Source organism: Solanum dulcamara, chromosome 2 (assembly GCF_947179165.1).
Source record: "Solanum dulcamara chromosome 2, daSolDulc1.2, whole genome shotgun sequence".
In the NCBI taxonomy this organism is placed as follows: Eukaryota; Viridiplantae; Streptophyta; class Magnoliopsida; order Solanales; family Solanaceae; genus Solanum; species Solanum dulcamara.
In genome coordinates, this window is record NC_077238.1 from 72,037,856 (window position 1) to 72,050,076 (window position 12,221).

A 12,221-nucleotide genomic window follows, 5' to 3' on the forward strand; every position below is an offset into this window, starting at 1 on the left:
AGTCACGTGGCAGCCTAGGGAAGTGCCACGTGGAAGCAGGTGACCCACCTGCTTGGAGTCAAATAGGTGACCCACCTACTTAGGGGTGGGCCCCACCAAGGACACATGGCAGCCATGGATTGGCTGCATGAATGTGTTGGCCCAATGGGGGCTGGACACGTGTCACCCTTAGGGGCTGACACGTGTCACCTTTTGAGGAGACATATATATGACTCTTAAGTCATTACTTATCACATTTTGGAGCTAAAACTTCAGCCAAAAGAAGAGAGAAAAACGTAGAGAAGAAAGGAGGCAGCCATGGTTTATAGAAAACTAAGGTAAGTTACGAAGTTTTTCTCCGTTAATTACTTACCTACAGTGTTCCTTAATCACGTGGAGATGTGTATATGTATCTTATGAGGTCTACTAAATCATTTTTTCAGCTTTAAACTTAGAAAAAATAAGAGGAAGTTGAAGGAAAATACTTTAAGAGCAAGAAGAGAGGGTTACGGGTTTGAGGCCAAGAAAGGTAAGGCCCGAGCTCCATTCTGTGAATTAATTCTTTAAGGTATCCTGTGGTGATATAATGATATTTGATAACATAAAATTCCAATTTGGGGCAGCGTAGAAGTGACACAAATAGCCCGCCCCATTTCAGCACATCAAGAAGTTTCTCAGGTGCAGTTTTGGCGAGTTTTGGCCAATTTCGGGAAAGGTAAGGTTTCTCCTTTTAATTTAGACTTATGGTGTTGTTATGGAGTGTGTTACACGCCCTATAGGTGTCTGGAAATGTGAAAATATCATAGAAACGCTTGACGTTCGAAACAAACTAAATTGGAGTCGCTATAGTTGAATTGTCGTCGAAGAAAAGTGTTGGGCTTGTGGTGTACTACTGCAGGTTTGTGGGGGTGTGTTGCAGGGCCTAAAAGCGTTCTAAAAGATGTGTGGGTTCTTCTGGTTTCAACCACCCTACCCCTCATTTCGTATAATTAAAGGCGTTGCAAAATAAAGTCTAGAAACTCTATTTTGATATCATAGTTTCGAGCGAGTTGTTTGGAGTTTATGTTGTATATTGTTGGTGTGAATTGCTTAAACATATGCTGCAGGTTATTTTTGTTGGTTGTCTGTAGGTATTAGGGGTGTAATTGGAAATTCAGATAGGGCACATTATAGAGGAGTGCTGCCCGATTTTCGTTAACGTCTTAACTAATTAAAGAACTAGTCGAGGAGACGAACAAGGAAATAGATTCCTTGAATGCTAAGGTGAAACTTAAGATGCTGGAAAGTCAAGAGTGGTTGATATTTGTATTACTTCCATGTTGAATAGGTTCAAAGGAAGACAAGGCGAACGGGATAAAGATTGACTCATAAGATGTATGTGAAGCTTTCTCTTGGCATGATTTGGAATAAGTATGTAAAGCTTTCTTTCTTCCCTTTTGGCATGTATTAGTCTTAAGTAAATGGTATGTGAAATGAGGGGATAATTCTATTCCCAGAACTCCAAGTACGCCTCATAATCTCTGTCCACTGCTTAGTATTGGAACTCCTTCAAGAATAAAGTATTGCCTATTAAGGCTTCTACGTGTTAAAGAGTAGTGTGTGGAAAGCTACCTCTCTTTTCTCTTGATAAGTACTTGGTATGAAAATGAGATTATGATGCCATAGTTGTTCATCGAGCCCCAGGATGGGCCGGGTATAAAATATGTACAGAATGACCACACGAAGGGAAGCACATACTATATAGAGCTTATTCTCTTTCTTTTTCGGGCATGTCTTAGTTATAAGTTAAATATGATATGAGCTTTGGGGTAACTCCATTCTTAAGCACATCTTATCTACTCCTGAATATTGAACTATTATCGTAGTTGAAATATCCCTCTGGAACTTCTATATGTTGAAAAGGTAACCAATGTACAGGCTCGAGGTCTTAAAGACTATATGTTAACAAATATTTCCGATTCCATAAGCAATTTGGCTTTGCGTTAATACATGTCTAGGGTCCCCGAGATTACAACTGACGTACCCCATAATGGCATTTAGAGGACACTCGAGATGATTACATTACTACACGGGTCCATAGACGATAGTTTAACCCTCTTATACTATCGGGTCCCTGATAATATTTTAAATTGCATACGGTTACTCACTACTCTACTCGTACATACTGTAACCCCTCTATTACTAAGTCTCGGGCCAGGGCAGATTCTCGTGCACAGTTCCTTGCATTATCCACTAAGTCCCTCACTAGAGGGCCAGGGCATTTATGTATATATATATAAAAAAAAGGGCAGCCCGGTGCACTAAAGCTCCCGCTATGCGCGGGGTCTGGAGAAGTAGATAAGATATGTATAGAACTTCGTAGTTGAAAATTTGACTTGACTACAACTGATAGATATATATACGGGGGTTCAGGTCGGACCCCAATCACGGCCTACGGGGTTGGGTCGTGACAGAAGTGGTATCAAAGCATTTTGTCCTTAGATTGTCTGCAGACCGTATCTAGTAGAGTCTTTTATCAATGTGTTCTGCGCCACGTCTGTAAACAGGAAGCTACAGGACATTTAGGATGTTACCTTTCTTTCATATCTAAGATTGTGCGATAGAGATATATTATTAGGATAATCCCACCCTAATGAACTATTATACGTACGATGATGCCTCTATAGAGGGGATTGTGTCTGACCTCCTTTCTTGTAGGCAAGTACATATTGGGGTGAAAGATGAAAAAGTCAGTCCTAAACAGTAAAGGGGGTGTGGAGAAGGCCCCCAGGGTGCATTCGGAACCGAGATCTCAGGCTCTAGGACTGAGAAGGAGGAGTCCGAGCTATTCGATTGAGACTGATCCCTCGGAGGATCCCAGTTATTCGATTGAGACCGATCCTTTGGAGGACCTTAATTATGCTAATAAGGCTAATTCCTTGGAAGGCCCAGCGGCAATAGCCCTAGAATGTCCGATGACTTAGGAAGCGGTTCCGTAAGCCACGCCAGTTACTCTGATGATGGAGCACTATGTCAGACCGACGCCTACGATAAGTGTTACTGTATACTCGAGCACCTTATCGTGGACATCGGTAAACCAGGGGTCACTTGGTAATTCATGCCTTCTGGATTCAAGTGAGGAAGAGCAAGAGGGATAGACGAGTGGCACACAGATAAAGAGGAAGAGTGTACTTCATCTCCTAGGTCACCGGGTCGGACCAAGGACTAATTGGCTACAAGTACAGGGAGACGATAAGTAAGTTTTGTTGTCCATCTAAAGTAATTTTGTTAGATTTATTTTGGTATAATGTGGGAAGCCCTGTGCAGCTGTAATATGAAGCGTGATAAACGTTTATATATATATTGGCCCATTGAGGCATTGTTGGTATTTTCTGCGTGCAAGTTTGGGATAAGTAAGGAATATAGAGAAAACTCTGCCGAAATTTTCCCAGGACAAGAAAAGGGAATGAAACATAGATTCTTAACGTGTCTCAGAAATTGATACCAAGTACCCCTATTATGTTTAACTAAAGCTGTAAGAGGTACCCTTCAAGTAGTCGATAAAGGGCACCCTTTTTACTTGGAGAATTTTATGTCAGAGAAACAAAAAGCCTATTTAAGTAGTAAAGTTCAGACTAAGTATCTCAAGCCGTATTTGTGCAATAGGAAGATAAAAAGAGAAACTCACCAGTAATTGAGCCTTACTCTTCTTGAAAAGTACCAAGCTCCAACTTTTAGTTGTAAATTAGATAAGTTGTTCATAACTCGAGGATAAACTCAGAAAGAGACCAGGTAGGTCAAGTATTAAAAGAAGTATTGTGATGTTTAAGAGATTCTAATTTCTTCCAACAATGGTTGGAAAATGGTTTATGATAACAGTTTATAGTCCTCCACCGACTAATTGGGGAAAGAGCTTCGAACAGAAGCACCTCAAAAAGATGTTAGGAACTGAATATGAGTACAAACTAAAATGGGGATATGTAAGTATGAATTGAACGGTGTGATACAATTATACAGGGATAAAGTAGGACCACTATTAAGGCGTACTTGGTATATGTTGACTAAGTTAAAAGCCTGTGTTGGGTACATAGTAAGGGTAAGGGCTACAAGGTATAAATGAGTAATAGCGCAGCTTCCATTCATCCCAAGAAACAAAGGATATAGGTTGGGAAAGCCACTACTCCAAGAGAACCTTGGACAATGAATGTCGGAATATAAATGTTGCCTAGTTAAAAGAAAATTTAGAATGGCTACAAGTGTATATTAACTTTTTATAAAGATAAATAGAATGTGGCCTCGGACGAGTTATTCCATGGGTCCCATTACTCAAGTACAAATTAATAGATGAGGTATCGCACTATGTGTGGGAAGGCTCCTATTGCCTCGTGATTTAGCCAAGATTCCGTACATGGATAATCAGGTTGGCAAAAAAGAAAAAAAATGCAGAAAGACGGGGACATGATACAGTACCAAGTAGACTGGGGAATGGGAATTGGATGAATTTAAAACTGGTGTAGAGACATAAAGCAAGGTATAAGCGGATAAAGGTATAAGTACCCTCTAAAGGGGGGAAGCAAGTGAGAAAACTACAAGGGCAAGATGGAGGCAATTAATATGGTAACATATTTAAGATGAATGCTTAAACTTCAATAAGATCCTTTGTTGAACCAAGTTAGGAAGATCTGAAAGTCGTCAATAATTGGATAAAAGTCAGAATGCTATACAAGATAGTGTTAAGAAGTTTTCAACAAGACCTTGAATGACGTAATGCTAAAAGGTAAATGCATATGAAAAGAAAAGGGTATAGCAATAAAAGGATATTGAATAACTCAAGAGACACTACGAAGGATAATGACACCATGCTGGGTCAAAAGCCAAGATGTTGGCCATAGAGTTGGTCGCAAATGGTGTTGCGGTAGATAAATAACCAAGGAAAAAGGGAACACGAAACATCATATGATAGGGGATGAGAAGAGCAAAGAGTGAATAAGGAAAAAGACAGAAGTATAGCAAGATGGGACAGGCAAGTTTCAATATGAGCAAGATGTGTACAGTAGAATGAACCAGGAGACGGAAGGACTACATCTACCTCCTATAGGTTGCGTCAGAATGGTCGTGCAACCTACGAATATAGATATATAAATATCAGGTTAAGTGAGCAAGTATAGGATAAAAAATATAAAGGCTCAATAATGACAATACCATTATGATATTTTGGATACCCTACCGAGAGATATGGGGATAAGTTAAGCCAAACCATAGGAATGGAATTAGTGCTACGGACAAAGTAAAACATGGACACGGTTGGACCAAAGATCTACCCCTATACCGGTTGCAAAATAATAGAGGAAAGGGCAAGGCAAAACATAAAGACTAGCGAGACGATGCTAAGGTAAATCTTGGGCTAAGTTGAGTGCCCCGCACGTTATTGCAAGGATTACAATGAAGCGCGACATGAAGACTTCCTAGGAAGGTCACCCATCCCAGTATTACTCTTTCCCAAGCACTTTTAACTTCTAAATTCTGGTGGAATTTTGAGCATTAGTGCTGGTATGATCGCGCGAGATGGAAGAATATAAACTAGCAGCAGAGAAACAACATGAGATTATGTACCTGGAGTACTATAAGTTACGTTGAGGGTATTGTAAAAAGGACTTAAGCAAGACAAGAAGGATTAGCTAATTGCTAACTGACGGCGCACTTGAATGCCACAATTCTTCAATATAGTACCAGTTAATGGTAGGCAAACCACGGAATGGCTATAAGGGCCAGTGGGCGAGGGAATTTCGACACCACTTGGTAGCCAACTCTAAGGGGCCAGAGAAAAAAAAAACTAAAAGGGTAGGGTTCCAGTTAAAGATTTCAAAAGAGTCGAGAAGGACTATACGAGGCTAAGGATTCCCAAATTATCAACGTCATTACAAACCTACTTTATACTCTGCGAGACTAGGGTACTATACATATTATTGTGAGTAGGCTAATGAATCAGCCTATTTGCTTTCAATCAAGACCACCTATGCAGCTAAAACTAGGTAAAGTTATAGGTCAAGGAGGTAGTAAGACTCCAGGAGGTTTCCCCAGTTATTATCTCAGATAGAGGGACTTCAATTATAATTAACGTCTGGAGATCAGTCCAAGAAGAGATCAGGAGCACAGACAGGTCTTCGTACCATATTTTTCCCTCGAGCTGCTGAACATACTGAGCATACTATCAAATGCTAAAAGATATATTATGAGCTTATATGGTTGACTTTAAAAGTAACTGGGACGATCGTCTACCACTTATTGAAATCGCCTCCAAGAATGTCTACCATTCCAGTATCCAGATGGCCCTGTACAAGACATTGTATGGTAGAATGTGTAAGTCCCCAAAAGGAAACTTAGCCCAAAATGCATTAAACCTTATCAAGTGCTCGTAAGGTGGATAAATTTGCCGATAAGTTGAGCTTACCACCTGATTGGGAAACTATACGCCCAGTCCATCAAATAGGGATACTTCGCAAGGGTACTGGTGGGCCACCCAGAATATGGACCATAGATAATATTCAAGAAATGGAATCCTACAAGGAACAACCTATCGCCATCTTAGATCGATAAATTAGAAGGTTGCAAACTAGGACGTGACTTCCGTCAAGATATAATGGCAAAACGAAAACCAAAAAAGGGATGACCTAGAAAGTAAAAAAGAAGATAGAAAGAACATATCCACACTTTTTCCCTATACACAAAGGCAATCTAAACCCCTACGTGATAAGTTAACATTCGAGGATGAATGTTTTAAAGGGGGGAAGGATGTTACTGTCAGGACCCAACCCCGTAGGCTGCGACTGGGGTCCGATCTGGACCCTCTTATGTGTATCTATCAACTACACTTAAGTTGATCCGTGTGTGATGTGATATTATACACAAAAACCTCAATAGTTTACAACTTGTTCATATACATATAGCCTCTTTCATTCGTATCATCTCATGAAAGGGCATGTGATCCGACAAGGCTTCCATAACATAAAAACATTTACAACATGCTGTATAGGCACAATCAAAACAAATTCATAAACAACCCACATCCATATGTCTACAGACCTCTAGGAATGATAACAACAACATATGGCAGGACAGGACCCTTGTCGTACCCCTGAATATACAAATATATACATATTACATGACCAGTATCAACAGTAAGGCTCCAGAACAGTGGAGCACTCCCAACATCGCTGAGTAGAAACCCTAAGCTGGCGGATCCCCAATATGAACATTTATACCTACGGGCATGAAACACAGTCCCCTAGAGAATATAGGGTCAGTACTATATATGTATTGAGTATATAAAGCATAACAACACATAACTGAGACTATAACTGAAATAGGGATGTAGGGGAAAAGTATAACAATTAACAAGTTACTGTACCTGCACCTTAGGACACGTAATCATATACATCATCATATACTGTGCTCGGCCCTCTAGTGAACTCGGTGTCATAATCATTTTATCATATTCACATGTCATCATATCATCATGTATTTTACTTCAGCATATCATCGTATATAGCATCATATCATCGTATATGGTATAATCTTATCATGTATGCCATCGTATTACATCCGGTTCATTATGGGGCTTAGGGTCACAAATGTATCACTCTATTTCCATATGCATGCTTACATAAACTATTCGTCCCTTTAGTGAAGGACTCGGTGAATGGATTAGTGTACGTCTATAGCGTACCATCATAATATACATACCGTACCCGGCCCTCTAGGGAGGGCCTCGATGTTCCTTCCTTTTTTTTCCATACATACTATCATATTATATTCGGTCCAGGACTCGGTGAATAATCGTATCATCATAACATATAACATATATCACACCTCACGTACGGAATCATCTCCTTATGCATGAAACTGTACACATCTGGCCTGGGATGCGGTGAAAGAAGTAGTAAAGCTGCGCCCGACATAATATTCGGCCCATCGTGGGATGCGAAGAAAGAAGGGTTACACCATGCACGAGTAAAGTAGTGAGAAACTATATGCAACTAAGTCACCCTCTGAGACTCAATATAACAGTCAAGTGAATCGTCACCTGAGGACCAGGAAAGTAATTATCCGAAATGCCCTTTAGATGTCATTAGGGGTTACACCAATTGGGGCCTCAGGAATCATAGATATGCATCAAGACAACACCATATAAACCATGCAAACAAAGACACAAATTATGCAATCAGAGACCATTATCACTGTAGAGCCTTTAAAAAGAGGAGTTGGTATCTCCACCTACTATTCATTATATAACAGGCTCGAGAACAGTAGTTTAACTATTTTCAGACCGTTAATGTTCAGAAGTTACTACAAGTCTCGAGGTATACCTAGAACTTATAAATGGAGTCACCTCTAAACCAATGTCGTATATTACTTATAGTAAAGTCATTCCAGAAGAAAGGAGAGATAGGTTTTACATGTATTACTTTTCACTACATAGAGAGCTTATAAGGTAACGACTCAATCATTACAGGAGTCCTAAAATCAAGAAGTAAATAAGAGTTTTGACTTATACTCAGGGCTTTATGAATGGATTGAATCCCAAATATCATATAGATATCATTCATAACTTACATCTAAGACATGCCAAAAGAAAAGAAGGATAGCTCTACATACCTCTTACGGGTTATTCTTTATCCCGATCGCCTTGTCGTCCCATGAACCTAGGTGACATGAAAGAAATACGAGTATCAACATCCGTAGACCTTTCAATGTCTTAAATTACTTATGAGTATTCATAAAACCCATTTCCTCGCTCGCCTTCTCGACTAGTTCTTTAACTAGTTAAGGCGTTAACGGAAATCAGACAGCACCTCCCCTATAATGTGCCCTATTCGAATTGCCAATCACATCCCCAATACCTACATCTAACCAAAAACATAACCATCAGCTCATATATATATAAAACATGGCAACATTATACATTACAACCTCCGAACAACTCGCTCGAAATTACGATATCCAAAATAGGGTTTCTAGTTTCTATTTTATGAAACCTTTAATCGTACTAAGCAGGGGGGTCATGTGGCTACAACCATAATCTACCCCACCTATTTTAGGAAACATTTAGGCCCTTAACACACACCACACAATGATAAGCAGCCTCCACACACACAATGCCTCATTTCGACTACAATTTAACTACGACGACTTCAATTTCGATTGTTTCTATCGTCGAGCATTCCCATGAACTTATTTATACTTACAGAAGTATACAAGGTATATAATACACTACATAACAACCCATAAACTTTAAATTAGAAGGGAAGACCTACCTTTCCCGAAATTGGCCAAAACTAGCCAAAATTGCGCCTCAAAACTTCTTTAGTCGCGCTGAAACTGTGTGGACTGTTTGCTGTCCATTTTGGCTGCACCAATCCATGATTTTATACTTATAATACCTTCATATCATCATAGTATATTCTAGATAATTAATTTACGGAGCAAAATTGGGACTTACCTTATTTTCACCCTTTGGCCGTCCTCTTTTTCTCTCTTAAACTAGGGTTTTTGTTTCTTTATTTTGCTGAAATTTAAGGATAAGAACTAAAGTGTATAAGTCCCTATATACATATATAAGTGGCCTTAGGAGGTGACACGTGTCATCCCCATAGGGTGACACGTGTCCAGCCCTTATTGGGCCACGGATCCATGCCATCAAGGAGGGGCTGCCATGTGTCCTTAGTGGGGACCACCCCTAAGTAGATGTTTCACCTACTTGACCCTAAGTAGGTGGGTCACCTGCTTGCTTGAGGTGTTTCCACGTGTCTCTCCTCCATTGGCTGCCATATGTCGTCTTCTCCTCTTCTTCATGGGTTCGTAATCTCGTCCTATTTTAAAAGCCTATGTAATCCGTGCTATGTAAGCTTGGCATGTACTCAAATATCTTGAGTATGTAAGACTTCTAAGTTAGTAGCTTATGTGGGTAAATCGAGTCCTATGACTCATTACTTGGGCTCTAATTCCTTTTGGATTCTTATGACTCTATTTCCAACCTTTTCTACTATGGGGTATCACATTCTCTTTTCCTTAGAGTAGTTTGATAGTGTCGTATCTTATCCGGCTCACATGATAATGTCTAAGGAACTTAAGAGATATTCCGAGCTCGAGAGGGTGGGGTGTAACATCCTTCCCCCCTTTAGAACTTTCATCCCCGAATGTTGAATAAAACTTCCCTTAAGACTTTATACAAACTGTAGAGAGATTCCTTTCTATTGCGATAACATATATTTTCATCCAAGTAATTAATATACGAGTTCTAAGAGTGGGGGTTACTTGTAGACATCAGGAATAGGTACGGATACCTGTGTTTCATGTCCTCTTCAGCTTCCTAGGTCATTTTTTCACGATTCTTATTCCGCCATAGAAACTTGATAGAAGCTACGTCCTTAGTTCACAACCTTTTAATCTGCCGATCCAAGATGGCAATAGGTTGCCCCTCATAGGATAACTTTCCTTTCATGTGGACCTCACCCATGAAGAATATTCTGGGAGGGTCGTTTATATATTCGCGGAATATTGATCTGTGAAAACTGAATGTATTGTTTCAAATTGGATGGTAGGTCCAACTCATAGGCAGCTTTATCTATTCTACGAATGACCTAAGAAGGACCAATGTATCCCCTTCTTGCCGACTCTAGGCTGCTAATCGATAGCTTGTCCCTGAATAAGCTTTACTTCATCAATAATTTGCTGGATCCCCTATGGGCCTATCCATTAATCGAAGGGCAAAATGTTGTACTAAGATTCACATGTCTTCCCAATCCCTACTGGAATGATCTCCAGCGATTAGCTATAAATTAAACTTTCCTGTCTGAGATAATAGATGTGGAAACCCCGTGAAATCTTATTGTTTCCTTACTGTGTCATCTCGCATAACCCTTAACTGAATATATCTTTCTAACTGGAAGAAAATGGGTTGATTATGTCAGCTTATCTACCATAACCCATATGAACTTATACTTCCATAGAGTACGAGGTCAACCTACACTATAACCTACATTAAAACCCTTCCATTTCCGAGTCGGGATTACCATCCCCCGTAATAGGCTATCAAGCCTCTGATGCTCCACTTCATTTAAGCTATTATATAACTCCTCTTAATCAAACTTGTAACACTTTAGGTATGTTATCCTGCGCTTTTACTCATATTTTCTTTCTAGTTTTATTACCATACATTATATTGTAATTCTTACACAAGCATGTGTAGGTACTTAGATCAATTCAGAAAATGCCTTAGCGTCGCTATACTAGTGTCTTACCTCCTTCAGTCGAGGTCAGGGCTCCGCTATGGCTTTTGTCCTTAATATCGATTATATCTTAATAGTTATGCCTCAAACCATCTTACATTTTTCTTTAATAGATTTTAAATATGGCAATCACATTGCTATTACTGATTTCTTTTTATCGAGTAATCATTTTCTTTTACTCTGAGTATGTCAATGCTCGTAGGCTGTATAATTATTTTTGTGCCATTTGCACAAGGTGCGTTCCAATTTAGTCATAATCTTTTCTGCTCTTGGCTTACTCTACTCTTTTTGTCATACTTGTTTTGTTTCCCTTTTCACTTCCCAGGGGGTCACCCATCCCAGTGCTACTCTCACCCAAGCATGCTTAACTTCAGAGTTTTGATGAAATTTGGTGCATTAGTGTGGGTATGATCGCGTCTATCTATTATGGGGTCTCGTTTGAAGTTTAAGCATTCCCATTTACATACGATAGCGCCAGTTGATTTTCTCTTACGCTTGTACTTCTCTTGTCCACTTCCCCCCTTTTAAGGTGTACCCATGTCATCCTCCATTTATTTTCAGCTATTCACACACGAATGATTCTACTCCAACATATCTAACGTGCTGCACCATATCTATATTTTTTGTTAAATCATCCATACGTTAGGTTTCCTTTATAAGAAACCCTAGCACAACCATAGGGCACTTTAGTATTCTCCATATATCGTATAAAATCTCATTTAATGGTTGATACTCAAGTAATATCCGTAATGTAGCAGTGCATTCAAAGCCACATTCCATATATCCCAATCAGTAATTAGCTCATGTTCATAATTGGTTCAAATTCTCCACTCGGGAGTACTTATACTTTGATGATTCGTGTTTCAAGTTCCGTCATTATACTAGCCTTATTCCAGTGTATACCACTTATTCTTCTAATAACCTCATAATGCAGCAGTTGTTCTACAAATAGATATTCCCTCTCATTGCAGGATC

The 12,221-nt window shown here is 39.5% G+C and overlaps 1 pseudogene; it reads right to left on the reverse strand.

Moving 5' to 3' along the window:
* Positions 1-5,402: 5,402 nt before the first annotated feature.
* LOC129881252 (5S ribosomal RNA) lies at positions 5,403-5,522 on the reverse strand (annotated as a pseudogene).
* Positions 5,523-12,221: the final 6,699 nt, after the last annotated feature.